We start from the raw sequence: 22,036 nt of genomic DNA, 5'->3' as shown, positions 1-22,036 counted from the left end.
CACTCAGAAGGGTATGGTTTATAAATGGAAGGAAGCTCAGGAATCCGCATTTCAGAAGCTAAAGGATAACCTCTGCAGTGCTCCTATTCTCTCGTTACCTGAAGGTACCGACGACTTCGTGGTTTACTGCGATGCATCCATTCATGGGCTCGGCTGCGTGTTAATGCAACGCGAGAAAGTTATTGCCTACGCCTCTCGACAACCTAAGACTCACGAAAGGAACTACACTACACACGATTTGGAACTGGGAGCAGTGGTTTTTGCGCTTAAGATATGGAGACATTACCTGTACGGTACCAAGTGCACGTGCACCATTTACACCGATCACAGGAGTCTCGAGCATATCTTCAAGCAGAAGGAATTAAACATGCGACAGCGACGATGGGTCGAACTCTTAAATGACTATGAATGCGCATTCAAGTACCATCCATGCAAAGGCCAATGTAGTGGCAGACGCCCTCAGCCGAAAAGACACTACGCCCAAGCGCGTGCGAGCACTACAACTCACCATCCAGTCCAACCTCCCTACTCAGATTCGAAATGCTCAGGTTGAAGCTCTGAAACCGGAAAACATCAGGGTTGAGTCCCTGCGAGGATCGAGGTAACGATTAGAACAAAAAGAAGATGGCGCTTACTATGTGGCAGGACGCATTTGGGTCCCACTCTACGGAGATCTACGTGAGCTTGTGATGGACGAAGCCCATAAGTCCCGTTATTCAGTACATCCTGGTTCGGATAAGATGTACCACGACTTAAGGACCACGTATTGGTGGCCTGGCATGAAAGCCCACATAGCAACATATGTCAGCAAATGTTTGACCTGCGCGAGAGTCAAGACTGAGTATCAGAAACCAGCAGGCCTACTCCAACAACCAGAAATACCGAAATGGAAATGGGAACAAATTTCCATGGATTTCGTTACTGGCCTACCTAGATCCCAACGCGGGAATGACACTATTTGGGTGATAGTAGATCGATTGACAAAGTCCGCACACTTTTTGGCTATTAAGGAGACAGACAAGTTTTCTACCTTGGCAGAAGTCTACTTAAAGGAAGTAGTCTCGAGACACGGGGTGCCAACCTCCATTATTTCCGACCGAGACGCTCGTTTTACTTCGGAGTTGTGGCAAGCTATGCACAAATCCTTTGGCTCACGTTTGGACATGAGCACCGCTTACCACCCACAAACGGATGGGCAGTCTGAACGCACCATCCAAACCCTGGAAGACATGCTTAGAGCATGTGTGATCGATTTTGGCAAGAATTGGGAGAAGCATATACCGCTAGTGGAATTCTCCTACAATAACAGCTACCACACTAGCATTCAGGCAGCACCTTTTGAGGCATTGTACGGTCGTAAATGCCGATCACCTCTTTGCTAGGCGGAAGTCGGTGACAGTCAGATCACAGGCCCAGAACTGGTGGTAGACACAACGGAAAAGATTGCCCAAATCAGACAACGCATGGCGGCAGCTCGTGACCGTCAGAAAAGTTACGCGAACAAGCGTAGGAAACCACTAGAATTCCAGGTCGGTGACCGGGTTCTACTCAAAGTCTCACCCTGGAAGGGTGTGGTTCATTTTGGTAAACGGGGCAAGCTTAGTCCGCGATATGTTGAACCATTCGAAATTACCGAGAGAATCGGTAAGGTTGCTTATAGATTGAACCTGCTTGCAGAGCTGAGTGCAGTGCACAATGTTTTCCACGTGTCTAATCTGAAGAAGTGTCTGTCAGATGAAACACTCATAATTCCCTTCAAGGAACTCACTATTTACGAACACCTACACTTTACTGAGGAACCGATTGAGATCACGGATCGAGAGATCAAAATCCTCAAACGTAGTCAGATACCTCTCGTGCGAGTCCGTTGGAACTCGCGACGTGGCCCAGAGTTTACCTGGGAGCGGGAAGACCATATGAAGTGCAAGTATCCCCAGCTGTTCCCAAACGAAACCACCAGCACTGAAGCTACAACCGAATTTCGGGACGAAATTCCAAACTAACGGGGGGATGATGTGACACCCCGTTGAAACACTCTTACACGTACTAGCTTGACAGTGGCTGCCTTAACTTTCGGGACGAAAGTTCTTAAAACTTGGGGATAATGTGACACTCTAGGTTTTTCCGAACAAACATCTTGTAATATCATTTTGTATATATACATTACTAAATGGAAACGTGACCTTTTTGCATGATATGTGTTGTATGTATGTATTATATATATATATATATATATTTTTATGAGTTTATGCTAGTGAGTCGAGACCATGACTCGAGACCACTCGGTCTCGAGTGGGCCACTCGGTCTCGAGTGGGCCACTCGGTCTCGAGTGGGCCGTAAATGGTTGGGCCGAAACCCCCTTAGCCCACTCAGAACCAAGAATAAAACCCCCAAACCTTCCCCACTTTCTTCATTTTTACACAAACATACCCACACTCCTTCTTTCTCTCTCACTAAAAACCCCAAACCACCAAACCCATCTCCTTCCTTTTCTCTCGGATCCAACCGGTCAAGGAATCTCGGTCAAGAAACTCGGTCAAGTTCATCACCACTACTCGGACACTTCAACTCTCGGTTTCTTCCTTTATTCGGTGCCTTTTTCACAACCGGTTAGTGTTATATGTGTACTAGATGCCTTGTATGCTTGATGAACGAAATATTTATGACTTGACCTCTTTTACATGATCTTGATTGACTTAATAAGTAGAAATCATGAGATACATAAATAATGTTGTGGTTTGTTGATGAGCATGCTAACTTGACATTTGAATAAATAGAGAAATGTTGAAAATGGTGCTATCATGTTCTCGGTTGGGTGTGTGAATGATGATCGATAGCACATTAAACTAGGTGTATTGTTCTAGCTTGAAATCGGTTTAAATGAGCATATTTGCTTAGGATAAAAACCCTAAAATGATGAATATGTGTTAAATATGGTTGAATGTTAATATGAATATTTGAAAAACCTAACTGTTTGATCCATATTAAGTATTTGTTAGATAAGGAAACTTGTTTGTGAACCCTCATTGGTTATTACTCTAAATGGTTCTGTTGCATAGTACATTTTGGGCTGATATGTCAGAATCAGCACGTGAACGAGTCGAGATCAACGGTTGCGACTCGAGACCACAGCGTGACAACTCGAGACCGCAACGGTTGCGGCTCGAGACCACATCGTGACAACTCGAGACGGGACTCGGAACCTCTGAGGTTGCGAGTCAAACCTACACCACTCGAAACCAGCCAGTACAACTCGAGACCTCTTGGTTGCGACTCGAGACCGCAAGTTCTCGAGTCGAGACCCCTTTGTCTCGACTGGGCTACTCATTTAGTTATTGGGCCACAACTTGAATTTGTTTGGGTTGCCTGTTTGATTGAACTATGTGCTTTGCTGGACTATTTGTCAACGGTGTAGATCATTAGGGTTGGCCCAATAACTTATATGATTATTGCATGCACTCTGGGTGTTAGATCCTTGTATGATATACGTGATTACTTGTACACCAAACCTGACCTACACTGGTGACCATGTTAGGACGTGGTGACCAGCGTGTTTGACAAGAAACCTAATCTGCCGAGCAACCCAAGGTGAGTTCACACACTAAAATCATGCGTCCCAGAGAGGGACACGGACAACTGCCAACTTTGGGAAAAATATTTTGAACTATTATTTTCCGGGGGAAAACCAAATGGGTATTTACTATCTCCGGGGGAGATACGTTTGGATATAATTTATAAATCACAACTAGCCAAGCTAAACGAAACTCTATCACCTTAAGTCCTACTTACAATACCGATTAATCGACGGGGGCGAACGGGTTATTAGTTGATAGCGCTATTAGGTTTGACAACCTCACACCGTGACCGGGGGAGATCGGGCGTGAACTAGTAGACCTTGCATCTTGGTCAATGACGATAGACATTGACTCGGGGCATAACAACTTTCCGTCAACAGTTTCGGTATCTACAGTTTAGTGAGCTTACAGATGGGGTAGCTCCCCACAACGTGATTATAAACGCTTTATCTAAACAACTTATGTTTTCGAAAACTAAAACTGGACAACTAGTGAACTCGCTCAACTTTACGTTGACACCTTACTGCATGCTTTGCAGGTACCCAGTGACACAGGAGCTTGCCGCTGGCGGATGTGTAGTGGTCGTCTAACCCGTGTGTTGGGTTCTTAACAAACTTGAACTAAGAAGCTTGTTTTAAACTATTTTGTCTATGCTTCCGCTACTTATCTGAACTGTTACTTAAACTTAAAACTTTTGGAACTTTGACTATGATATTTGCTAACCTTGTGGTTGGTGAGTATTACTTACGTTATGAATTAAATTGCTCAGTATAATTGGTGGCGGGATCCTGGTCAGTCACGCCCCCAAGCGGTGGTGTCCCGCAGGTGGATTTTGGGGGTGTGACACAGATAATCATCCAATCCCATTCCCTACCCTAAGAATCCCATGCCTTGGTAAGAGTGTGAACTCACCTTTGTTTGCCCGGTTTGTTATTGTGCTTCTAGTGTTAATTAATGGTTAGGTCCGTTACACACGACCTAAGGTACATTGCACATAAACTCGAGGTAAGTGTTTACGTTCAATTAGGTTTACAATTCCTTGGTGTCCAAACAACTGTGTTCCGTGTGATAATTGTTTACAGAATGACATGACATAGATTAAACAGTAACATACAGTAACACACAGTAACATACAGTGGCATGCAAGGTGTTCCTCATACAGGGTTTTGAACCTAGCTTTATAAGTAAACTCGGATCCCTAGTGTTAACATTAAGCTCTAATACTGGTGTTTACAATAAACTCAGGCACTTATATATACATGAAATTCGGACTACACGCACACCCATCAAACTCGGACCAAACATCATTACTAAAGCTCGGATCACACATCATCAACAAAGTTCGGACCAAACATCACCTCTTAAAACTCGAACCAAATATCACCCACAAAAACTCGGACCATGTATCACCCACAAACTCTGACCATGTATCACCCACAAAACTCGGACCACGTATCACCCACAAACTCGGACCATGTATCACCCACAAAACTCGGACCATGTATCAATCAAAAAATTCGGACCATATGTTCAATACAAAGCTCAGACCATGTGTTTCCTTACAAAACTCGGACTCAAGGAATCAAAAAAAATTCGGACTTGTGACTTCCCAAAGCCCTGACACAAATCTTCGGACTAACAATCATGCAAAATATTCAAAACCAAATCACAATTTTCAATGGAACAGTTGCAGGTTACGATCAAAACCTTACTTTTCATTCATTGGCAAATGCTGTAACCTAATCAACAATCAACCAATTCAACATATCATGCATCTCATTGTCAGGCATTTGATTACACAACTATTCACAAACCATTTCACAATAATCAGGATGATCAATAAACACAGAACCATTATTTGGAGAACTAGGGTTTGCAAGAATCAAATAACCAATGACTAACAACAAATAATCATTAAACATGTACCTTAGACTGATTCTAGATGAAGAGATAGATCAAAATTGATGATTGAGAGCTTGTGCCACCAAGAATGATGAAAAAGATGATTGCAGGAGATGATTGTAGAGGAAGATTGAAATACGTATAATGATTTTGTGAGAGGGGTTAGGGTTAGGAGTTATTAAGGTTTCACTAACTACTCTACTCACCCCCTAAGTATCATCTTTTACATAAAACACACACACCACATATAATTTACAGTTTCATCATCAAGTTCAGGTATTTGTCAAATGATTCGTAAAATAACACATAACCATGCAACAATCACAATACACTTTATCATATCACAACGTATACAGTTACAAAGCAAACAAATTCTATAAGTAAACAACTAGACAAACAGTGAACGTGCAATAAATGCGAAAGTGGAATCTCGAAAACTCGAGTTGTCACAATTACTGGGTTATCCTACTTACAAGAGCTTAGTCTAAGGTCCAATGATTTTTCATGATTCGATTTCAGCCTCTCACAACTTACTCGACTCAAACTCCTCAACCTGTGGTATTGTGAAAAGCTTCTTGAATTGCCCGAGCTCCCATCAAGTTTAACTATTCTCAAAGCAGATGGGTGCAAGTCAATTACAACATTTAGAGATTGTTACAAGAACTGTAGATGGTTATGTCAAGTGTCACTTTATGGGAGCATCATAAGTGATGGTCACAAATTACTAGAATCCATGCTTGAGGCATGTTTGGCTATTGAAAACCACTATATGGTTCTCCAACTTACAGGTGCAAAGATTGCAATGGGGTTTACCCCTCTACTTAGAGGGAATAAATGTACCCTGCAACTACCAGAGAACTGGTGCAATGACTATTCTGGTTTCTTAATGTGTGTCATTTTCCCCGATGTTTACAGTGATATATATGTAAGGATAAGTATGAGTGAAGAGACGAATGATATGGATTCTCAAAATGATGTGTTTTGGGAAGAGAGTGATGGTAATAGTGTTTATATACGTACATCGATGGTGTATGTTTCATTTGGTTCATTGAGACAAAGTGTATGGTGGGATCAAATATACAAAGCTCTTTCATTTGCCGCTGAAAGGTGTCAAGGTTTTGGAGTTAGGCTCGTTGACAAGAAAAGGAGAAGTGGTATAAAGGAAACACCAACAATTTATTATTTTCTGTGCCCCAAACTTTGAAAAAAAAATTATTCTTCTGGTTATACACCTACCTTAGATATTAAACATGACTCAACGTCAGCTCTAAGTATATATTTTTCTGTGCCCCAAACTTTGAAAGATGTAAAATAAACAAGGTGTATCAATATCCACATTTTACTTCCTCGTGTTTTATACTTTTTACCAACAAATCTGTTATGGCTTTAGCATGAAGTATATTGATTTAAGGCTTTGATTTTCTTTTTCGTCCTATTTATTAGTTATAAATGTAAATTAATAGTGCAACATTATTTATAAATGTATATTAATAGTGCAACAAAAGTATAAAGGTGGCCATTAATTTCATCCCACTTATAATTTTATACTAGTATAATTTCTCGCACGTTGCGTCGGGAATATGGTTGTTATCGATTCGAATCATTATGATATTGGTACAATACTAACACTCATTATAACAAGTTAACAACTGAAAGATAGAACACAAAAAATAAAGTTGTTACATGTACAAAAGAATATTAAATGTAAAAATGTTTTATATTGAAACGTAGACTGAAATACACACGTCGCACTCGGTATTCGGTTAGTATTGATTCTATTTATTATAGGATTGATACGGTGTCAGCACTCGCTATATCAACTCAGAGATTAAACTTAAAAAATAAAGTCATGATATGACCAACTGGAAGATAAAACCGAAAAAAATCATGGTATTAAATAATTTGTTCTTAAATCGTCTTTATAGTCGGTGGTTTGGTTGAAAAAATATCAACCGAAAGATTAAAACCAAAAAATAAAGTCATAATACGACCAACTGGAAGATAAAACCAAAAAAAAAAATCATGGGATTAAATATTTCGTTCTCAAATAGGCTTTAGTTGGTATTTTGGTTGAGAAATATAAGGTAAAGTTAAAGATGAAAAGAATAATAAACATTTAAAATTAAATGAAAACAGAGAAACAGAAAAAATAGAAAAAAAAAAGATAAAATGGAAAAGGAAAGAGAGAAGTGAAGTGTTTTGAGTGAAGTAGAAAAATGAGACAAAAGTCGTGTAGGCTCAGATTCAACCTTCTTATATGTATCAAACTAGTGAAATTTCCCGCGCAACGCGACGGAGAATTCGAACGTTATCACTTCGTTTCATTTTGTAACAGGATGAGTACGGTACCCATTCGTTTCATAAACGTTACTCACAGCCTTTGCTACGCTTTTGGCGATGATAGCGGCGAGTCGCTTATCTCTCTTTTCCTGACGGGTCAGGTGGTGTCGGGATCCAGACGACGACATGGTCTGCAATAGACATCGTCACGGGACTCAACACAACGAAGTCGTACCTCACACGTCTAGACTACTAAAGCTTAGGAAAACGTCGGAACACATATCACATAAACACATAGGCACATAGCCACAGTTACATGTAAGCACAGAAGCACGTAAGCTCGTAGGCACGTAAAGCACAGAGTTGTAGGTCCCTCGTGGAGGATGAGGTTAAACCTTAACCTTGTTATATTAACACACTAGCGAGTGCGGAATCCAAGCTAGAGTGCAACCGAGTGGAGACAAGCACAAACACAAGACACACAAAGGTTCACCGATTAACACCACTTGTATTAATGCAATGAAAGGTTCCGGTTACAAGCACAAGGTTTACAAATCAGTCTTGCAAACTCTCAAAGTGTGTGTGTGTGTGTTACTTTCTGTGTCTATCGAAGTCTACTGTCTAAACTGAAAAGAACACACTGCATGGGTATTTATACCCGAACACAGCAAGTCTGTCCGAAGGATCCGATAGATGTCTCGAAGGATCATCTATCGAAGTTAAGCTCTTCGAAGGATCAGGAATACTGATCGAAAGATCGTCCTTCGATCAGACTTCCATCGAAGGATTCATAGTGACCTCGAAGGATGATCTATCGAGGTCCATTCATCGAAGGTTCAACTTTCGAGCTCATCGAAGGATCTAAACTATCCTTCGATGAGACATCCTTTGAGCCAGACAATTCACATTCATAAACTAACTGTTTGGCCAAGTCAAACCAGGAGGATGGTTGACTTGGTCAAACTTACATGACTAACAAGGACATCGTTTTACATCGTGACCGAATACAGACAAAGTACAGACACAAGTGCACCAACAAACTCCCCCTTGGCTGTAGCTTTGTCTCGATCTTGTCTCGATCTTGATCATCTTTGATCTTCGTGTCTTCAAGACTCTGATGTCCTTTCAAGTCTTCGATGTCGGAGGATCTTCAAAGTCTTCACGTCTTGAAAGCAGAGAGTGTATCAACAAACTACCCGTATCATGTAGGAAGTGTGTTGACAAACTCCCCCTTAACATAAGCTCCCTCTTGAGTTATATGTAACACCCCAAAAACGGGTTTGGTAATCAAATCACGTTAATAGTGACGACGGGTAAAATACCGTTAGTGGTAAAAAAAAAAAAAAAAAGTAACCCAGTGAATATTAGGATTTAAACAAATAATCCTAATATTAATTAAAAAGGAAAATAAATGCTTTGAGAAAACAAAATTATAAGAGGCTCAACGGGACTTAAACTGAAACGGGTCATGACTTCCCCGAACCCTCTAGGTAACTAGGAATAATAACCTAGTTAGTTATGAATTTTTAGAATAATAAAGAAAACTTAACTAAGTTAACCTCCTTTTATAAATATGGAATTAGAGGGACTAAAATGGTCAAGTTTGAAAGTGAAATTATTAAAAAGGAAAATTGGCCCAAAACACAGAGACAAGAAGGAGTTCCTTCAAGCCCTTAACTCACAAAATTCTCCAAATTCAAGAGAAATCAAGCTAAGAAAATTGGGGCTTTTAATAAATTCGTGATCACTCAAGCTAGGAGATCACAAGGTAAGTCGAACTTCGTTATTTGGTGATATCTTAAAATTCTGATTAACACTCATGAATTGAAGTTCATGTTTGAATGTTGAATGTATGAGTGTGGTTATGTTGAAACCATGTATAGGAACAAACCCTAGTTAAAAGTTTGATGATTTGGTATAGAAAACTAGGAAATTGATGATTACCCTTATATGTGCTAAGTGGGTTTTAATGTTATGATGGAATTGATGATAAAACTATGTTTAGAATCATCATGCATGATAATGTTAAGAAGGTGTTTGATTAAATCATGAATCTGGATACATGATCATAAATGACTTGAAATGGGTTAAGTATGTTGTGATGAAATCCATGTTTAGAAACAAGTCTAGTTAATAATTTGATAAACTAGTGTTGGAAAATAGAAATTCGATAATTACCCATACATATGTTAAATGGGTATTGTAACTAGGTGAACACATGAATTGTCAATGTTGAAATAGTGTAAAATCGATGAGTGATGCAAGTCTTGATGTTGATTATGAATGCTAGGCATAAGGACATGAAATTTGATACTTGAAACTTGGTTGAAAGTTGATAATGAACTAGATAAAAGAAATATGCAAATCATGCCCGCAAGGTATTCGTTAAAATGCCCGAATGATTGTAGAATTGTGATGAAATTAGTAGGAAACGAAATTTAAAACGGTGGCCTAGGATTAGCGCCTACCGGGTAAACGGCGGAATGCCAAAATGAGTTATTAATAAATTTAGTTGTTTAAAACTCATGTGTTATGAGGTAGTTTGACGTTTAAAAGGTCAAACCGACCTATAATAGAGTTGGTAAAAAAAGTAGTATAAAGGTTCATAAGGCATAAAGGTTATGATCTAGAATGACTAACCTATCCACCTTGTGAATATTATATGATAGTTGACGCTTGACGAGCAAGATGGAGGCTTGGGAAAGAAGCGGGTCAGACGGATTAAATACGCGGAGAAAAAAATAACCGGATGCAAGGTAAGTAAAACTTACACCTTCTAGAATAGAATACATACTTGTATAATGGTATAACAATATAAATGATGATTGGTAATTTTTATAAGCTTTTCGGAAGTTGTTTAACGCGGTTTTCGCGGACGTTTTGTCAACAAAATAGTAGTTGACAGCAAGCAGGTCCGTATTTGCAGAAATTGTTTTGAAGCCTTAAACACTTAGTTTTGACTCAATATTTGGTCAGAAGTAGTATAACAATATAAATGATGATTGGTAATTTTTATAAGCTTTTCGGAAGTTGTTTAACGCGGTTCTCGCGGACGTTTTGTCAACAAAAGAGTTGTTGACAGCAACCAGGTCCGTATTTGCAGAAATTGTTTCGAAGCCTTAAACACTTAGTTTTGACTCAATATTTGGTCAGAAGTAGTATAACAATATAAATGATGATTGGTAATTTTTATAAACTTTTCGGAAGTTGTTTAACGCGGTTCTCGCGGACGTTTTGTCAACAAAAGAGTTGTTGACAGCAACCAGGTCCGTATTTGCAGAAATTGTTTCGAAGCCTTAAACACTTAGTTTTGACTCAATATTTGGTCAGAAGTAGTATAACAATATAAATGATGATTGGTAATTTTTATAAACTTTTCGGAAGTTGTTTAACGCGGTTCTCGCGGACGTTTTGTCAACAAAAGAGTTGTTGACAGCAACCAGAAAGTATTTGCAGAAATTGTTTCGAAGCCTTAAACACTTAGTTTTGACTCAATATTTGGTCCGAAATAGTATAACAATATAAATGATGATTGGTAATTTTTATAAGCTTTTCGGAAGTTGTTTAACGCGGTTTTCGCGGACGTTTTGTCAACAAAATAGTTGTTGACAGCAAGCAGGTCCGTATTTGCAGAAATTGTTTCGATGCCTTAAACACTTAGTTTTGACTCAATATTTGGTCAGAAGTGGTATAACAATATAAATGATGATTGGTAATTTTTATAAGCTTTTCGGAAGTTGTTTAACACGGTTTTCGCGGACGTTTTGTCAATAAAATAGTTGTTGACAGCAAGCAGGTCCGTATTTGCAGAAATTGTTTGGATGCCTTAAACACTTAGTTTTGACTCAATATTTGGTCAGAAATGGTATAACAATATAAATGATGATTGGTAATTTTTATAAACTTTTCGGAAGTTGTTTAACGCGGTTTTCGCGGACGTTTTGTCAACAAAATAGTTGTTGACAGCAAGCAGGTCCGTATTTGCAGAAATTGTTTCGAAGCCTTAAACACTTAGTTATGACTCAAGATTTGGTCAGAAGTGGTATAACAATATAAATGATGATTGGTAATTTTTATAAGCTTTTCGGAAGTTGTTTAACGCGGTTTTCGCGGACTTTTTGTCAACAAAATAGTTGTTGACAGCAAGCAAGTCCGTACTTGCAGAAATTGTTTCGAGGCCTTAAACACTTAATTTTGACTCAATACTTGGTCAGAAGTTGTACAATAATATAAATGATGATTGGTAATATTATGTATTGTTAAGTGTTACAAATACAGGCAAGCGGAAAGTATGAGCATGTTTTGCCAAAATTGGCGAAAAGTAATGCAATGTATTAAAAACGAGTCAATGTTGACCCGTGCCAGGTACGCACAAGTAATGATACTCTCGTGAATGGTACATGTACCAACCATAATATGGATTATGGTTGGAGGAAATAAGAGTTGATAAAATTATAGTTTGACATAAATACCTATAACGGGTCAAATAATTCGGTTTAAGAACCGAAAATTTGAATTCGAAGGAAACAAGAATTTTGAATAATGGATGATTGAATTGGATGGAAATATGTTTATAACTTGTTGTGAAACTGTCAAAACTAACTTTTATGTTGGTTTTGATTTTAGGAATGTCTTATGGAACTCCGGATGAGGATCAAGCAAGAAAGGAGAACCGAACACATGTCTCGAAGCTTCCGCAACAATCTTATATTGTTCTAGTTTAAAAAGTGGATATTGTAAACACTTGAAATTATATTTTGGAATGTTTTAAATTATGTAAGAAGTTTAACTTGGAAAATTTTTTGTAAGCTTGCATTTTCGTATAAAATGCGTGTTTAATATTATAATATTGATTAATAGAGATGGGTCTTACAAGTTGGTAATCAGAGCTCATGGTTAAAGAGTAAAGTGTGTTCGGTTCGAGGCTTGATTGCAAATCCGGTAAGTACATGTATATTAATGGTTTGGTATGAGTTAAAATGTTGTGAACAACACATAGGGTTATCGTGTGATACACGTGACCTCAATTAAATGATAAATATAGTTGACAAAATTGCACGCGTTGACGCGTATAGTAGAAAAGCCTTGTATTATAATACGGGCGAATATTGAAGTTGATATTACTAACTCTTGTAAATGTTTTAATTGAAGGACACTCGCATCTGAAGATAGCGAGAGTTTAACAAATTGCGGATTTGACGGAGGAACAGTCCAAAGTATGACAAGTATTGTATGCTCACCAAGGACCTAAATCGCGTAACGATCGTGAATAAGTTAATGGCAAGGAGACCTTGTTAGAGCAAGCATTAACAAGTGCACGTTTTAAATTATTACGTGAATAGTAATATGCAACAATTACGTAGAGATTGAAAGTTGCATATGTAGATTGAAAACTTGGAAAAACCCGAATAGAAAACCTATCTGGGATATTGTTTCCAAGAGAAACAAATAGAGGCATTACTTACATGGGGTGTAATGTAAAAATTATAAAAAGGTCATGTATACCAGGTGTTGATCGCTTACTCTGGCCAAGTAAGTAGGGAACACGTGGTACCATGAACTTCTTATGATGGATATATTTACATCCGATGTAGTAAGGACGGGGTGAATGGGACAGATTAAAAGGTACCCAAATGAAACAAATGATCAAAATACTTGATAATAATGTAAACGCACAGCCGGGTGATGGAAGCGTATTACATTAGAATAATGAGCCCGAGAGAAGGGACAAAGACCAATGTAAATGATGATATAAATGAATAACCTGACGAAAATTCATGAAAATAAGTCATTCTCGACGAAAGAGCCATGGTTGACAAAATGGGAAAGTAAAACCAAAGTATAGATGATCTGCCGGATCATAAAAACGAAGGTATTGCCCATACGAAAAAGATAATCAAGGTTGTTAACTTTAGTCGTAGTGAAGCAAGGATGACGATGATAATCGTCACTCAGAATCTATAAGACCGTCAAGGATGGTCACATAAGGAAAAAAAAAACATGGTTGAATAAAAGTGATGGATTTCGCTAATACGACCAAATCAATCAAAGCGAAGTCTTAATGCATACCGGAAGGGTTGCAATGATAACGACTTCGTTAAAACACCCAAAACACCCGATTAATGGGTAGGATTTTGAATGAATGCGTAAAACCAAGAGACGGGAACGCGAATTGAAAGTCAAAAGACTCGGTTTTCGAGTTATGACTAAAAGACGATAAGATACTGCAAATAGAAATTTTGATAAATTATGTTCAACTATTTTAAAGTTGAACAAGTCTAACAAAGAATGAAGTTTGACATTCATAAAGTGATGAAATTTCACACGAACAAGTCAAAAGAATTTAATAGAGGATGATGCTTGCTAATGTAAGTAAGCGTGAACCGAATAAATAAAAGTGCGAAATATTAATAAACCGATATAAAGGGTTATAGACATTAAAAACATTAAGATTAAAGAACCCGGGTAATGGGTCAATAGTATAAAGCGAGGGAATTGGTTATTATTTCCCGTGTAAAACGAGAACGGAATAGAATAAATTACTGATTGTCAATTTCCTTGATATGAGTAATTGACATAAGTTAAAGACAAAAGGTTAAGCTAAAAAAACCAGTTTTAGTGAGAAACGACGTTTTAACAAGATATGAATATTATGAGACAAGTTTGGAAATGGTTAATATTAAAGAATGTAAACACCGATAGGTGTAAAAACGATACACTTGAAAGAAAGATTTTCGATAATGAAGGGTTGACATAAACTTAAAACATGACGTGAGGAGATCACGGTCACAAAAGTAAAATAGAATATAACCACGTTTTAACGTGAGTTATAAGATATGAAATCATAGACATGCAAAAGGCCAATGATGGCAATGTAGCATACCCAAATGGCGAAATATAAGGTAACCGGCGGCTAGTAAGTCCAACCGCGAAGACCATTTAAGGTCAAAACAGTAATTATAACTGAATAAAGCGCTTGTCTCAATAAGATTAGCATAAGATAATGTATTGACTACATCAGATAACCGAGTGGCTAAAAGATGATTCGATATTAAAAGTGATAAAAACGAGCAATGCTCGAATGGAAACGAAACTAAGTTCGTTTTAGTCCAAAATTAAAGGAACTACGTAAATAAGGTTTCGGGGACGAAACCTCTTTAAGGGGGGTAGACTTGTAACACCCCAAAAACGGGTTTGGTAATCAAATCACGTTAATAGTGACGACGGGTAAAATACCGTTAGTGGTAAAAAAAAAAAAAAAAGTAACCCAGTGAATATTAGGATTTAAACAAATAATCCTAATATTAATTAAAAAGGAAAATAAATGCTTTGAGAAAACAAAATTATAAGAGGCTCAACGGGACTTAAACTGAAACGGGTCATGACTTCCCCGAACCCTCTAGGTAACTAAGAATAATAACCTAGTTAGTTATGAATTTTTAGAATAATAAAGAAAACTTAACTAAGTTAACCTCCTTTTATAAATATGGAATTAGAGGGACTAAAATGGTCAAGTTTGAAAGTGAAATTATTAAAAAGGAAAATTGGCCCAAAACACAGAGACAAGAAGGAGTTCCTTCAAGCCCTTAACTCACAAAATTCTCCAAATTCAAGAGAAATCAAGCTAAGAAAATTGGGGCTTTTAATAAATTCGTGATCACTCAAGCTAGGAGATCACAAGGTAAGTCGAACTTCGTTATTTGGTGATATCTTAAAATTCTGATTAACACTCATGAATTGAAGTTCATGTTTGAATGTTGAATGTATGAGTGTGGTTATGTTGAAACCATGTATAGGAACAAACCCTAGTTAAAAGTTTGATGATTTGGTATAGAAAACTAGGAAATTGATGATTACCCTTATATGTGCTAAGTGGGTTTTAATGTTATGATGGAATTGATGATAAAACTATGTTTAGAATCATCATGCATGATAATGTTAAGAAGGTGTTTGATTAAATCATGAATCTGGATACATGATCATAAATGACTTGAAATGGGTTAAGTATGTTGTGATGAAATCCATGTTTAGAAACAAGTCTAGTTAATAATTTGATAAACTAGTGTTGGAAAATAGAAATTCGATAATTACCCATACATATGTTAAATGGGTATTGTAACTAGGTGAACACATGAATTGTCAATGTTGAAATAGTGTAAAATCGATGAGTGATGCAAGTCTTGATGTTGATTATGAATGCTAGGCATAAGGACATGAAATTTGATACTTGAAACTTGGTTGAAAGTTGATAATGAACTAGATAAAAGAAATATGCAAATCATGCCCGCAAGGTATTCGTTAAAATGCCCGAATGATTGTAGAATTGTGATGAAATTAGTAGGAAACGAAATTTAAAACGGTGGCCTAGGATTAGCGCCTACCGGGTAAACGGCGGAATGCCAAAATGAGTTATTAATAAATTTAGTTGTTTAAAACTCATGTGTTATGAGGTAGTTTGACGTTTAAAAGGTCAAACCGACCTATAATAGAGTTGGTAAAAAAAGTAGTATAAAGGTTCATAAGGCATAAAGGTTATGATCTAGAATGACTAACCTATCCACCTTGTGAATATTATATGATAGTTGACGCTTGACGAGCAAGATGGAGGCTTGGGAAAGAAGCGGGTCAGACGGATTAAATACGCGGAGAAAAAAATAACCGGATGCAAGGTAAGTAAAACTTACACCTTCTAGAATAGAATACATACTTGTATAATGGTATAACAATATAAATGATGATTGGTAATTTTTATAAGCTTTTCGGAAGTTGTTTAACGCGGTTTTCGCGGACGTTTTGTCAACAAAATAGTAGTTGACAGCAAGCAGGTCCGTATTTGCAGAAATTGTTTTGAAGCCTTAAACACTTAGTTTTGACTCAATATTTGGTCAGAAGTAGTATAACAATATAAATGATGATTGGTAATTTTTATAAGCTTTTCGGAAGTTGTTTAACGCGGTTCTCGCGGACGTTTTGTCAACAAAAGAGTTGTTGACAGCAACCAGGTCCGTATTTGCAGAAATTGTTTCGAAGCCTTAAACACTTAGTTTTGACTCAATATTTGGTCAGAAGTAGTATAACAATATAAATGATGATTGGTAATTTTTATAAACTTTTCGGAAGTTGTTTAACGCGGTTCTCGCGGACGTTTTGTCAACAAAAGAGTTGTTGACAGCAACCAGGTCCGTATTTGCAGAAATTGTTTCGAAGCCTTAAACACTTAGTTTTGACTCAATATTTGGTCAGAAGTAGTATAACAATATAAATGATGATTGGTAATTTTTATAAACTTTTCGGAAGTTGTTTAACGCGGTTCTCGCGGACGTTTTGTCAACAAAAGAGTTGTTGACAGCAACCAGAAAGTATTTGCAGAAATTGTTTCGAAGCCTTAAACACTTAGTTTTGACTCAATATTTGGTCCGAAATAGTATAACAATATAAATGATGATTGGTAATTTTTATAAGCTTTTCGGAAGTTGTTTAACGCGGTTTTCGCGGACGTTTTGTCAACAAAATAGTTGTTGACAGCAAGCAGGTCCGTATTTGCAGAAATTGTTTCGATGCCTTAAACACTTAGTTTTGACTCAATATTTGGTCAGAAGTGGTATAACAATATAAATGATGATTGGTAATTTTTATAAGCTTTTCGGAAGTTGTTTAACACGGTTTTCGCGGACGTTTTGTCAATAAAATAGTTGTTGACAGCAAGCAGGTCCGTATTTGCAGAAATTGTTTGGATGCCTTAAACACTTAGTTTTGACTCAATATTTGGTCAGAAATGGTATAACAATATAAATGATGATTGGTAATTTTTATAAACTTTTCGGAAGTTGTTTAACGCGGTTTTCGCGGACGTTTTGTCAACAAAATAGTTGTTGACAGCAAGCAGGTCCGTATTTGCAGAAATTGTTTCGAAGCCTTAAACACTTAGTTATGACTCAAGATTTGGTCAGAAGTGGTATAACAATATAAATGATGATTGGTAATTTTTATAAGCTTTTCGGAAGTTGTTTAACGCGGTTTTCGCGGACTTTTTGTCAACAAAATAGTTGTTGACAGCAAGCAAGTCCGTACTTGCAGAAATTGTTTCGAGGCCTTAAACACTTAATTTTGACTCAATACTTGGTCAGAAGTTGTACAATAATATAAATGATGATTGGTAATATTATGTATTGTTAAGTGTTACAAATACAGGCAAGCGGAAAGTATGAGCATGTTTTGCCAAAATTGGCGAAAAGTAATGCAATGTATTAAAAACGAGTCAATGTTGACCCGTGCCAGGTACGCACAAGTAATGATACTCTCGTGAATGGTACATGTACCAACCATAATATGGATTATGGTTGGAGGAAATAAGAGTTGATAAAATTATAGTTTGACATAAATACCTATAACGGGTCAAATAATTCGGTTTAAGAACCGAAAATTTGAATTCGAAGGAAACAAGAATTTTGAATAATGGATGATTGAATTGGATGGAAATATGTTTATAACTTGTTGTGAAACTGTCAAAACTAACTTTTATGTTGGTTTTGATTTTAGGAATGTCTTATGGAACTCCGGATGAGGATCAAGCAAGAAAGGAGAACCGAACACATGTCTCGAAGCTTCCGCAACAATCTTATTTTGTTCTAGTTTAAAAAGTGGATATTGTAAACACTTGAAATTATATTTTGGAATGTTTTAAATTATGTAAGAAGTTTAACTTGGAAAATTTTTTGTAAGCTTGCATTTTCATATAAAATGCGTGTTTAATATTATAATATTGATTAATAGATATGGGTCTTACATTATGCTAGTGAGAAACTTGATCTTTATGAAGTGAGATCCTTGTGGTGTTGATGATGGCCAGCGGCGACTCGATCATCTTCATCTTTTGAGCGCCTTCACGTCGTGTCTTCATTCCGAAGCTTTGTCATCGACCATGTTCTCCTTGCCTTTAGAATCTACACATGCAAGAAATCTAAACGCGAAATGAGAACAACTGCTTGGAACATAGTTAGCATAACCAAATGACACACGTATGACCATGTCACAAACAAACATCGTCCGACAGTTTGAAAGTTTAATAAATTTGTCAATTTTAGTTTCTAACTTTCAAAATCTTGCAAATTTCGACCGTTTATGAAGATTTAGTCAATTCGGTTTTCGTTCAGGTTTCAGGCAGCGAAGACTCGAGCTCCAACATCGTACGATCGAAAATAAAGTAGAAATAAAATCTTTTTGGCTTTTATAAAGTTTATATTAAAACTCACCTAAAATTTTTGGTATTTTTGAATAAATTAAAAGACAACAATTTTAATATCCTTTGAGTGTTATCAAACGACATCACCGCTAATGTCATGCTGATATGCACCAAACGACGAAACTGTTTAAAATAAAAACACTAAAAGTTAAGCAGAAAATAAATATATACAGACATTCTTTTTGCGAGTTTCGAGGGTAAGAGAATCATATCAGTGTACGGTCATGTCGAAACACTCTTGTTGTTCAGTTAGTTAACGTTAAGATAAGCATCCACTAACATTGTTCTTGCAGTTTCTATAATCGTCCGATTCTTCCTCTCCGCGACACCATTTTGTTGTGGAGTATAACGAGAACTGTACTCATGAAGAATGCCTTTAGAAGTACAAAACTCATCCATAACTTGATTCTTGAATTCGGTTCCATTGTCGCTTCGGATCCTCTTCACTTTCAACGAATAGAGATTCTCCAACATTGTAAGAAGATCCTTGAGGATGCCAGGAGTTTCACTCTTGTGTGCCATGAAGGATACCCAAGAAAATCTAGAGTAGTCATCAGTAACTACTAGAAAATAGGCATCACCGAACGTTGTCTTGTGCTTCATAGGTCCAAAAAGATCCATATGAAGACGTTCGAGAGGTATGCTGACAGTGTTGATTTTCTTCAAGGGGTGAGACTTCTTTGTTTGCTTCCCCTTTTGGCACGAGACACAGATATCTTGTAGATGAAAACTTCTCACAGGCACACCATTCACAAGATTATTTTTCACCAAATGGTTCATCTTTCTCAAGTGAATGTGTCCCATTCTTCTGTGCCAAGATATAGACTCCTTTTCCGTGGCTTTCGAGACAAAGCAAGTGACTTGTGCAGATGTTGTTATCGCTTGGCTCCTGTCGAGAATATAAAGATCATTAACTCTCGGAGCCGATAAGAGAATCCATTCTTGTGGAATTTTGAATCCAGGTTTCAGCACATAGCAGCCGGCATCATCAAAATGCACGGAGAATTTTTTATCGCAGATTTGCGACACACTGAGAAGATTATGATCAATTTGCTTAACATAATTGATCTTATCAAAGCACACGATGCCATTGGAGATACTTCCCTCTCCAGTGATGAATCCGCCTTTGTCTCCCGCAAAAGCGACATACCCTCCTCTAATATTTCTCACGTCGTATAAGAGCCGTAAGTCGCCAGTCATGTGCCTGGATGCTCCACTATCAACAATCCAGTGACTATTAATAGTTCCTCCTGGAACACCCTGCACATGTTATTTAAAAACATCAGTTGAGGATGGGGACCCAAGCCTTAGTGGTCTTGGGTCGTCCCTGAGCATCACGAAACGTGATCTCGATCTGTTGATGATTTTCAAACAAATTAACTCCCCCTGAACTATCACCCTTTTTAGATCTCCAAGTTTCTTTTTGCCTACCAGATTGAGTGTTATAAATTATTTTTGAAGATTCTGGCTTTAATGGCTGTGACACACTTGGTTCCCTTTTGACTGTTTTAACTTCAGGTTTTAAAGCTTTTTCAACAGTTTTCATGTTCTTACGTCGTTGTTTAGTTTCTTGTTCTTTTACTGTTCGTTTATCATGTTTAGGTGAAACTGACCGACGTTGAGGGTGAACTTTTTTCAGGTGAATATTTCTCAACAAACTTTTCTTTTGGAACGTTTGGGCAATTTTTAATGATATGCCCTAATTCCCCACATTTAAAACATGTTCTCCTTTCAACAAATTTGGGAGAACTTGATTGACCATGGGATGTCGAGCTCGTGGAACCAGAGGTACTAGCCTTTTCATCACACCCATTTGTATGTTGAGTGTAATTGTTATCACTGTTACGTTTTAAGATTGTGACTTGTTTTACAAAAGCAGTGTTAGATTTGTTCTCAAAAGTTTCAATCCTGTCAGTACCCTTGGATGACACGAACTTGACATCTTTTGCTTTCTTTTGAAATCGAGCTCCTTTATGCTTTTGAGCTCGTTTGACTGGTTGTTTACCATTAGAAGCACTAGGTTGTTGAGTGGTTGAAGATTTTTGATTACCAAACTGTTTTCTAATCTCAGCCTTAGGAATTGGATCACATTGTGTTACAACCATTCCCGGAAGTGTTTTTCCCAAAAATTTGTTTGTGTTGTCTTCAAAGACTTTATCAATCAGAGATTGATTTACATTTTTAATTGGGAAATCGTGATCTGAGTAGATTTTATCATCTCCAACCAATGTATACAACACATTACTACTTTTAACAGCAGACATACATGTCTTATCAACTTTGACAGGATCAATCACTTGTTTCTTAACAGATGGGACATCAAGAGTATCAGGATCACAAAGAATGTGATTCTCTCGTGGAATAACTACTCCTTTCATCTTGTTAAGTGATTTATCCTGATCACTTACATCCAATTCTGATTCATCATCCGATGTCTCATAGTCCTCGATAACTGGAGGACTTTGCTTCATGGATGATGACGTTTCTTGTTGCTTAGAGGATGTGTTTGAAGAATTGTCCGGTTTGAACCCTAGGCCAGTAGCAAATTCCTCAACATCAAGAGGCACACTGGGTTCATACCGAGGCATTTCCTCCTCATCAGGCATCTTGGTATAATTATTCATCAAAGGGGGCGGACATTTCTTATACCCTATGCCTTTCTGATTTCCCTTTGGTTGTTGAACATCGATGATGTGATCAAGCACAAATTGGGAGTTAGAATAACTCTCCAATTTTTGTTTGATCGCATCATGCTCGCATTGGGCAATGGCTAATTGTTTCTTAGTTTCTTCCACAATGTTAATGTATTCATTTATACTTACTTGCTTATGGTAAACTACTTTGTTAACTTCGGACACATTTTTCTTTAATGTTTCAATTACTGATTTAAAATCTTTTTCGTTCCGAGTTAAAGCCATATTTGCCTCTTTGCATTTGGAAAGTTCAATAACCAAATTTTGATTATGACTATGAAGCTTTTCTAGTTCAAGCTTCATTTCAGCACATGATTCACAAACACTAGGAGCAGAAGGTTCA

The 22,036-nt window shown here is 37.3% G+C and overlaps 2 long non-coding RNA genes across 2 annotated transcripts; both read left to right on the top strand.

The window, feature by feature from the left end:
• Positions 1-9,393: 9,393 nt before the first annotated feature.
• Positions 9,394-12,599, top strand: LOC110934288. Its single transcript, XR_002588208.2, has 3 exons — positions 9,394-9,526; positions 10,428-10,514; positions 12,385-12,599. It is a non-coding gene; the product is annotated as an uncharacterized LOC110934288 (long non-coding RNA).
• A 2,707-nt stretch (positions 12,600-15,306) lies between these two features.
• Positions 15,307-18,469, top strand: LOC110934287. Its single transcript, XR_002588207.2, has 3 exons — positions 15,307-15,439; positions 16,341-16,427; positions 18,298-18,469. It is a non-coding gene; the product is annotated as an uncharacterized LOC110934287 (long non-coding RNA).
• Positions 18,470-22,036: the final 3,567 nt, after the last annotated feature.

The sequence above is a fragment of the Helianthus annuus genome, chromosome 4 (assembly GCF_002127325.2).
Source record: "Helianthus annuus cultivar XRQ/B chromosome 4, HanXRQr2.0-SUNRISE, whole genome shotgun sequence".
Classification (NCBI taxonomy): Eukaryota; Viridiplantae; Streptophyta; class Magnoliopsida; order Asterales; family Asteraceae; genus Helianthus; species Helianthus annuus.
The sequence above is the reverse complement of the archived record's forward strand: the minus strand, read 5'-3'. Positions and strand labels throughout refer to the sequence as shown.